The sequence below is a fragment of the Rhododendron vialii genome, chromosome 11a, assembly GCF_030253575.1.
Source record: "Rhododendron vialii isolate Sample 1 chromosome 11a, ASM3025357v1".
Taxonomy (NCBI): Eukaryota; Viridiplantae; Streptophyta; class Magnoliopsida; order Ericales; family Ericaceae; genus Rhododendron; species Rhododendron vialii.
The window spans coordinates 37,593,884-37,603,792 of NC_080567.1; the positions used below are offsets into that span (position 1 = coordinate 37,593,884).

At 38.6% G+C, this 9,909-nt stretch overlaps 1 long non-coding RNA gene across 1 annotated transcript; it reads right to left on the bottom strand.

Annotated features, from left to right (window-relative positions):
* Positions 1-6,821: 6,821 nt before the first annotated feature.
* On the bottom strand, positions 6,822-9,659 carry LOC131307982 (uncharacterized). The gene is made up of 2 exons (XR_009194268.1): positions 9,561-9,659; positions 6,822-7,239 (listed from the first exon to the last, which is right to left on the bottom strand). It is a non-coding gene; the product is annotated as an uncharacterized LOC131307982 (long non-coding RNA).
* Between the last annotated feature and the right edge of the window lie 250 nt (positions 9,660-9,909).

Below are 9,909 nucleotides of genomic sequence, written 5' to 3' on the forward strand. Positions count from 1 at the left end.
ACGATAACCAGACACAGAAACTAAACTCGTAAATTGCTCGTTGCTTCACTGGTTGGAGACAGCTTGCATTCCAGAATGCTACAAGCTTGCTTTCTCGGTCTTTGCGCAGTTTAGGAAGACTCTTTGGTGTGCTTAAAACTTCGTATAGTAACTCAAATCCAGTCAACTCTGCTCTTTTTTTAGCTGACCGGTGAACTATGCTAATAATGAAATGGATGCATGATGCAGGGAGGCGTGTCGAAATAGAAGGACGCGCAACAAGAACAATCACGAACAAGTAAGAACTAGAGGTATTCCCTCTACGAACACACAATAATGAGAAAACTCTCAATTTTTCATTAATCAATAAACAACTACATAGCCCTAAAACTTACAACTTAATAATGAAAAAAATCCTACATACTAGGAAATAAAAATAAGGAAACAATAAAATTGGAAACTAACAATTCTTTTTGACCCAACAAAAATTAAAAGGAAACTAATTACTCTAGAATACTTATTTTCCTAATTTGAAGATTTCTAACAAAATATTGAAATCAACTATACTACTTCCTAATCGATATGATTTTGCCCACCAGTTTTTGATCTCGTTTCCTCTTCGCCCTCAAATGAAGAAAACTGGTGCTAACGAATCATGCTGGAAGGAAAGAAAACAAAAAGGGGATTAAAACAAGTTTATTAGTACCAGTGTAGTGTTATGTATTTTGGACTATATATACGTACCAGGTGGTCATAAAGAGCATTGACATAGCCCAGTGGTAAGTGGTTTACAAGCAAAGGATATTGGAAACTGTATAAACTCGATTTATACGGCTTTACTTCGAGAGAGGTAAACGAATTTCAAGCACAAAAGTAATTGCAAGGGATTACAAGAAGATATATACACTAACTCACCATGGCATAGATTGCTGGCTGGAAAGGAATGAATGAGACGCCAGCCTGAAAGAAATAGCCGTGGAAAACGAGAATAACAGCAACCACATGCAGTAGATTGAGCCATAACCCTTGCCAAAATCGAAGAATCCATGCTAGATGCTACCGCCATGAATCGGATAACGAAGGCGATGGATACCGAGGATAGAGAACCAACAAACAACCAATTTCCTCCGGCTATTAGGCGGGCCCACACATGAATCCACGCACAAATACAAAACGCAACATGAGTTCTGTTTTGTTGACCTAAAGCTTTGGAGATGAATTTTCCGGTCCCGGGAGGGTATGGTGCCGTAGAACTTTTATCCCTAATTGCAACAGAAAGGATAGTAGCAAAAAAGCCATAAATCATCCCGCGAACCTGCCAAGCATCCTTTTTCAAGATTGCGGCCATCGTTTTCCAAGATGCAGGAGACCGTGAGGCTAGATCATCGAGACTTTTAAAAATAGTATAGGGGTAAAGTTGTAGCTATTCTAGTAGAAACTAAATTAAGTTGTCAAATGTCAAAACAAATAAAAGTCGAGTTGATTCAATGTACAAATTTTGGCGTGGCCAAAACCTAGGGAGCAAATTGTTTGCGACTCCGTTCAATCGCACATAAACGTACCAGATCACAAACATCAAAATTGTCACAAGCTAAGGTTGAAAATGGGTTGAGACAGGAAGAGAAATTCCCCCAACAGAAATCCCACTCCAGAATAAAACGCCTAGCAGTCAGAGGAATACAACTTTAGTTATGTCAAAGTACTCAAAATATGAGCATATATAATTGCATCAGTTCCAAGTTCAAGGATTCAAAATAGAAACCCAAAGTTAGTCGAGGTGCGTACGTACGTGTAAGTTCACCCAGTCCCGGACAGCTGGTTATAAAAAAAACACACCTAACCTGCTACACTGTGCTGAAAAATACCATGCACTTTGCTATAAACTTTAAAATCTTGTTGTTAAACTTGCCCTTATAAATGACCAATGTTAATCTTGTATCTCATTTTTTGCTATCTTATCTAAATTTCTTATTTCATTTCGAAATTGTTACCCCTATACCTTGAAGGTTGGTTACGCACAAAAAAAAAAAATTGAACTGGCCAAATGGTCGAGAATTTGTCCCTTAACCCACGAAATGGCCCAGTGCACACCCCTATGCCTAGTAATACACTTTAGAATACATCTGTGCCACTCTTTTAGATGTGATTTAAACTTCAACGTCGGCACATATACTTGCATAAGTTTCATATTCAAGAGCAAAATAGATATGAAAAAAGAAAAAGAAAAAACCATTAACAATAAGCTCAAAATTACTAATTACCCATAAGTCAGGTCCGACAATAAGCTCATCATTGGTCAAGTTTATGCATTGCGGGCATATAAAACCATTAACAATAAATAGAGAGTCACAGAAACTATAGAAATAGACATCCAAGCACACGGAGTTGTATTTTCCTTTTTTGTTGTATCTTCCTTGTTAGCTTTATCTTTGCAGGAACACTTGTGTGGGACGACTTGTTCTTTATTGATGTCCGTGTGCTTTTCCTTTTTTGTTGTATCTTCGTTGTTAGCTTTACCTTTGCAGTAACAGCACTGGTGTTGATGCACCTTCCTTCCGCACTCGTAGGAGAAACTCCTCCCACATCTACAATCCCCAAAGGACAAAAGGCAAGGAAGAATCAGATTAGGCTTTTCTTTCCCGGCCAACATCCTAAACCATTTTTTATGTCCCTTTCAGTATTTCAAAAATTGGGCCACGAAGAAAGCATACAACAAACAAAAGAATAAGAGAGACGAAGATGAAGAATTGGCACCGCTACATTTAATTTCCATTTTGTAATGACTCAAATCCCAGATTTCTCAACTTCCAATTCATGGAAGGCCGGACTTTATAAAATGTCTTCATTGTTTTTTTGCTGGCCCACTTGGTTAAGACTTAACTTGGATAAGACTTAAGACTTACGAGTTCCAAGTTAAGAATTCTAGGTTACAAATTTTGTGATATATTCTCTCCTTTTTCCTCTCCCCAATAACAAACATAAAATACATATCAAAAAGCGATTGGAAAAAAAAAAAAAACCCGCATTATCTATAAGATCATCAAAAGTCGCAAATATTTATGAAGTAAAAATAAGCAAGCAAACCCAATCGGTTTCTTTGTCCGAAAATAACTGAAGTTGTACTCGTATTTGATTAGAAACTTGGCCTTTTGCTTGCTTAGAGCATCCACAATGTAATAATCAAATCTAAAAGGTTGCTAAAGTTAGCAATGTTTGCTCAAAAAAGTGTTCACATTGTAATAACCAAACTTAGCAATCTCTTAGCAACTCATCAAATTTTGACCTTTGAATAACCAAATTTAACAACTTTTACTAATAACCAAAACTCAATAACCAAACCCAATAACCAAATTCAAAACTAAAAAATTAAAAAACACCTCACATTAGAATCGTCTTATCGAAACGAATAATTTGGTGTGGTCGAGTGCGTGATTGGAACTCGTTTGCAATTGGACATAGATGCATTGCGTATTGTGAGGGGATTTTTTATATGAATACAAAAATAACTAATGTGGAGATCAAGTTTATTAGGTTTGATTATGAACTAAATGGATAATCAAATACTGACGTGGCACATTTTGGTTATCGATTTTGATTATTCCCATTGCGGATGCTCACTGACTTTTCACTAACATCACTACATACAATTTTCACAAATTAATTACCTCTCTTTTCTCGAAAATAAAGACTAATTAACCACGTATTAACGTATTCCATAAGCTAAAATATGTGCATACAACTATGTGCAGTGGCAGTGGAAGTTGGATACTTGGATTCTACGGGAACGGAGATTGCAGCGGCTGCCTTGAAGCCGAAATATTGGCTATCTACAGAGTGCTCACGATTATTCTGGAGAAGGGGATGATCAACGTCAAAGTGGAATCTGATTCCAGTGTTGCTGTCCAGTATCTTCAGAGGGGAGATCACCCTCAAAGCCATATCTTGGAGGAAACCAGAAGAATTGGTGCTGTAACACTACTTTTTCTCATATTTACCGCCAAGCTAACCCAACTGCGGACTGCTTGGCACGGCTCGGATCGCAGCAGGAAGAAGACCTTATTGTCACAAGGAGGAACATTCCCCTAGCAGCTAGGGAATTTGTCATGGCAGATGCCCAAGGTGTGGGGCATCTCAGAGTCTAGTTTGGGCATCGTTTTGCCATTGTTCTCTTCTAGTTTGAGCTGTGTGCTCTGTAAACTGTTTATTTTAGTCCTTGTTAAATTTTAACTATTCCGACTGATTAAAAAAAAAGAAGAAGAGGTGCAGTAATTGATCTAGGCCACCAAAAAAGCAAACCATATCATTATACTTGAAAATTATTGGCCATATTAGGAAGCATCTCAAGCCCTCACCCTTCTTTTTACCTAAACCAAAAATTTAAATAAAAACTCCTTGAAATGTCCCGCACTTTCAGTTTCTCAAATCACTCCTTTTACTACCTCAAGAAACTGCCAAAAAAGAAAAAAAAAATTCTAATTTATTTCCTGCTTTCACAACCAAAATTTTATTACATCTTTCCGTCTTTTCTATAACAAGCTCTTCCAAAAAAAAAAAAAAAAGGTTTGCATCTCACGATTTGCACGTGCAACGCATTCTCACGAGAGAGAGAGAGAGAGAGAGAGAGAGAGAGAGAACCTGCACAGACAGTGTTTACAATTGGGACACATCGACTTCTTCACGATCCCTCCACACTCCTTCACCACCACGGCCGAACAAACCCGGTTCGGGCAGTAACACCGGCTGGACACTTCAGGAGGTACCAGGGCTGGGCAGGTGAGCGGATCCAGCACCTTGTCGCAGTTTGATCCGGGGCACTTGATTCCAGCGACCCGCTCCTCCTCGTTCTTAAACTGCACGTACTCGGTTATGCTGCTTATGCATTCGTTGCAAAACGGGTGAACGCAGAGGTTGTTGTTTCGGAACTTCTTGTTGTTTGATAACATGGGTTCGATGCATATTTCGCAGGTGAAGGGATCGTCGGGTTGTTCCTGCTGGGGTTTTGTTGAGTTTGTGTCGCCCATTGTGAAGTTTGGTTTTGACTATTATTGCTGGGTTTTGGAGCAAGGAGAAGCCCTTGTCTCTCGGATACATATAGAGGACTTGTTTCCCCATTGGAACTGATAGACCGTGTTTGGATTTGTCAAAGACACAACTATAAAACGCAGCTGCATCTAGAGCCATTCGATCCGTATGGGCTCACGCATATTGGACGGCTCCAAACACTGTTAGACTCCAACACCAGGTATTTCAAAAAGGGAAATTTACGCTATATTTGGAAGGTGAGGTAAAGAAAATACTAGTACAAAAAAGAACGGCAAAATTATGAGGGAAATTGGAGAAAAGGTTGAACTTCTTTAGGAAAATTTCCTTTTTCTTTCTCTGGGATCATATAACGAAAATATTACTTACCAAACAAAAAAGGAATGAAAATATTTTGGAAAATTTCCTTTCCCCTTCTTATTTCTTTCAACAAGCTAATTAGATCCTGATAGATGAACAATTTTTATTGAATAATAGTATTATTTTTAGCAAATAAACACACTAATGAGGAAAAGGGTGATTTTCAAAGATTTTTATTCTATTCTTCCAAAATATCCTTCCAAATTCATTCAAATCTATCTTGATGAAGTCAGGGGCTTAGCACTCTGCTTTGTTCCCTTTCCCATAGTCAGCTGCTGCTCACCCCTACCAGTTTCCAAATAAGGAAACGACTTGCCAGGCTTATTTTTCTGTTGGTGAGAAGGATTTTTCCGACCGGCAAGCATCCACTTCCCATATTGCTCAACCACCGGTGTGCTCTCCTTAGCCGGCTCTTTTTGAGGACAATCATTAATCTTGTGACCAAGCACTCCACAATAGAAGCAGATAGAGGATACGCCCCCATAAGCAACCCGTTGACGATGTTTGCCAATCTTAACCCAGGAAATCAGAGGTAAATTAAGGTCCACTTGGACACATAAAACGTGCAAACCTTAGCTTTACACCTGATTCAGTTTGAACATCGATTTTCAAAAGTGTCCCAACTTTAGTACCAATCTTTCGAAGGATTTCTTTATCATACATTTCCAATGGCAACTCGGGTAGCTGAACCCAGATTGCCGAAGTAGAGATCGTTGCAAGAGAGGGTTGAAAACCTGCTTCCCATTTTCTAATGGAAATAAAATGAGGGCCAACAAACCATGGACCACCATGCAGAGCTCTGTTTAAGTCAAGCTGAGAAGCAAACTTGATAAGAGTAAACCCCTTGCCGAGATCAAACCCTGAGATAGGGTACACTGGTTTCTAGATGGCTCGTAACTTCGCTAGCAAAAAAGATAGAGCAAATGATTTACCAATGACTTTAATGATCAAGGTCTGTTTCCATGGATGTCGTGTACGGGCCTTATCTCCTTTGGCGAGATGAATAGATGGACATGATGCATCATCATCCTCCTCATCATCCGAATAGCACTCAGTGTCCATATGCCGCCGACGCCTCATTACGGATGCCATCTATGCCCACCACCACCTCAAGCCCAAGTGCTGATACAGAAATTGTGCATATATTCAAGCTCTAACTACCTAATTTCAAGTCCTCTTTACAAGAAATCTTGACTTCATAAATGCACCAAAACCCAAATAGTAATGCAAAAAGAATCAAATTCCACTCAAATGAAAGGCGACAAAATAAGTACAAACAAAGTCTATCCTAGAATGAAATTTAAGAAAACAATTGCAATGAAAAAGAAAAACCCAGATGTCGATACAAGAATTAGGCATACATTCAATCTCTAACCTCTCTATTTCTATTAAACAAAATTTCGCAAAACATAAAGACATTATGTATTGAAAGACACAAGTAATTTATAAATGACACGCATACAGAAAATTGACAAGAAATTTGTGATGGAGGTAATACAATTGATGGAGAAAAAGAGTGTCTCCAGATATAGAAGGCCACGTATCAATAGTATAGCTTCCAAAAGGCAGATAGAAAATTCCACCAAATTTGACGAGTATCTGAAGCTAACTAGCTACATTGGTCGGAGTGAAAAAACATCAGTTTACATCGTTGTGCATCAAATGCAACAAAAGCAAATAAAAATCTTTTCCATCCCATGGGACCTTCGCCTAAGCTCTGTAACTTCATCTTCCATCTTGGCATACACCCTCTTTAGATCATCTGATTCCTTTATTCATACAGCATTATTAACCTGGGAAACCTTACAAGTTGCAGCAGACGTTAGCCCTTATAGACTGCAATGCATAACAAGTTTTACCCTGCAATGCATGACAATTAGACAAAATCAAATGAAAATTTGGGATACTGTTCCATAATCTGCAAAAAGAATCGACTGATGGTTGAGGATAGCATTATTTATGGATTCTTCAAGGATGTGCTCAATTCCTAAATGAGGACCCATACTGCAGGAAAATTTCTTCCAAATGTTCCAAATGCCTCCACCGTAATCAAACTAGTCTGATCCACAGTTACAAAACCTTTTGCATGACATTACATAGCAACTTGGGAACCATTCTCAATCACCCACAATCAGTTGCATTTTCGGATTGATAGCCACTTTTTCGCTAAGTCCATTAACAAGGCCTTCTAAGAAGTACCGATTTGCACTTCTAAATCAGAAGAAAGCTAATCAACCTCCACTCTAAAATGGAAAGCACCCTCTCTTAGCTTATTGGAGGGACCAAAACTCAAAAAACCAATCGGTACCTGCCATCTTTGTCATCAACTCCTGCCAGAGTTCGAACAAAAAAGTAACAAACGAGAATTTGCTCATCATCCATGTTTTATTTTCTAAACTACACATGACTAAAATATTTATAACTCTATTGATCACTACATAATACCAAAACTATTTTCTAGAAATCCACAAAACGAAATGCACCAAAAATTCTGTGTTGCAAAAAAATAGTGAACTATCCATCCCCGTTCAGGTTCACTTGGCATGCCAAATGAATACAACCAATGAAGTGATGAGAAAGAGAAATGGAAAATATCAATGGCAGACTGGAACTAAAAAAGTGTACAGAAAGAACACCTCAACTCTTACAATAACGAGTTTTGACTTTTGATTGAACTGGGAGACATCAGAATGCAAAAACAGAAAAAGGACTAACAAAATATGCTAAAACTGTAAGAACATACGGAATCAGGAAGTCAACCCTTTCCTATTGCTTAAATGAGTTAAATCTAAGATAAAGCCTCAGCTTTGTTTCCAGGCAAAGAGTGTGAAAATAAATTGTATCACCCCTATGTTTTAGAGAATCACTAAAACAGTGAAAAGGTAAGTCAAGTGGAGACAAAGAGAAGAGAGGAAATAAAAACAAATTAGGTTTCCTACTTCCAACTGGTGTCATCTCTTCTTTCTCTCACATTCAAACCAAACTCATTCTCTTATTGTTTGCCTCTAAAAGGAAACATATCACATGACCGTTTATATTGCATCTCGTCCTCCTCCCAAGCAATGGCTAAAAATGATCACTCTGGCAGAATGAATCCAGAAATTAGATAGCCTACTTCACAAAAAAAAATAAAAAATCAAGCACCTGCAATAGAAGGATTTAAAAGTTAAAATGGGCATCTACTTGCATTGTTTATTATATTCTGATTATATAAAGTCAATAGGGTAGAACTAAGATAATTAGTACTTGCTCTGTCCCATTTTATTGGTCCATTTTCAAGCGGCTGTGGTGCGAGTTCGCTCCGCGCACCTTTGGCAACTTATATTCCCAAAGGGACTTCCCCCTCCAAGCCGAGGATTTCTACCGTGAATGGTCATTTTCTTGGAAGGAATGAATAGGCACTTGAAATTCGTTAGACTTCACACACTATACAAAGAAATATAACAAGTCTGGGGGTAACAGCTCCTTTAGCACTCCCTCCCCCAAAAGCGGAGACCTGAGGGGTAGATTGTTCTCATCAGGTAATAATGCCTTTGACTCATCTCTGAAGCCCAATCCACGGGATGAAAGGAGGAGAAAAGATGGCAGCAGACAACACATAGGAAAATAATATCTTCCCCCTGATATCTAAGAGTGGAGCCACAGTCTCAAACAGAGATCTATCACCTGGGAAAAAGTAGCTACAGTTTCAGTTTATGGAGGGCTCCTTCTATCTGAATTCGCGAGATTTACGAAGACTGTAAATAACAATAACTAGTTGTATATGAGACATGCATACTGATAAAATGTTTTAAGAAAAAACTCACTAGTTTCTGAATTAATGCAGAGAATGAACTATTCTAAACTGGAAATCAACTACTTGCCCATTGTAGCTTCGCCATGATTTACATTTGGATGGGGTAGAAGAGATGGGTCAAGCTTTATGTTACTCAGTCAACTATTGCCCATTGTAGCTTCGCATACTTGCCCCATAGAAGAGCCTATACCATGTGCCCTTTGGATTGCTCGAACCCCTAAGTTCCAGGCCAAGACCAATTGGCCAACCCCTTGGAGTTCAAGTACAAACTTTCCACGAGCGGGCAACACAACTAAAAGCAAAATTGCTCAGTTTCAAATGTGGATAGGAGAAAATTCAGGCAAAGACAAAAGACTGGAACTGCATAATTTGACAGCCACAGTACCTGTATAGTCAAAGCCGGCAGTGCGGAGGTGACGGTAGCAGGAGGATGGCCGGTCGTCGAAGTCTTTGTAGCGCCAGTGGAAGGTTTCGGGGTCGTGAGGAGGCTTGTAATAATAGTTTACCAAAAATGGGTATGATCTAGTGTGGCCATCAATATTTTCTTCTGAATAAACTCACACGAATCATCTCCGATCATGAACTAATCCAAATTCGAATAACAAATTATGTATCATGCCATGTATTCTTGGCAATATCTACAACTTGAACAATTTAGATCATCAAAAATAACCGTATTGAGTTCACAATTTACCAATTACAAATTTTCAATAGATCTCCATGTATTGGATTTG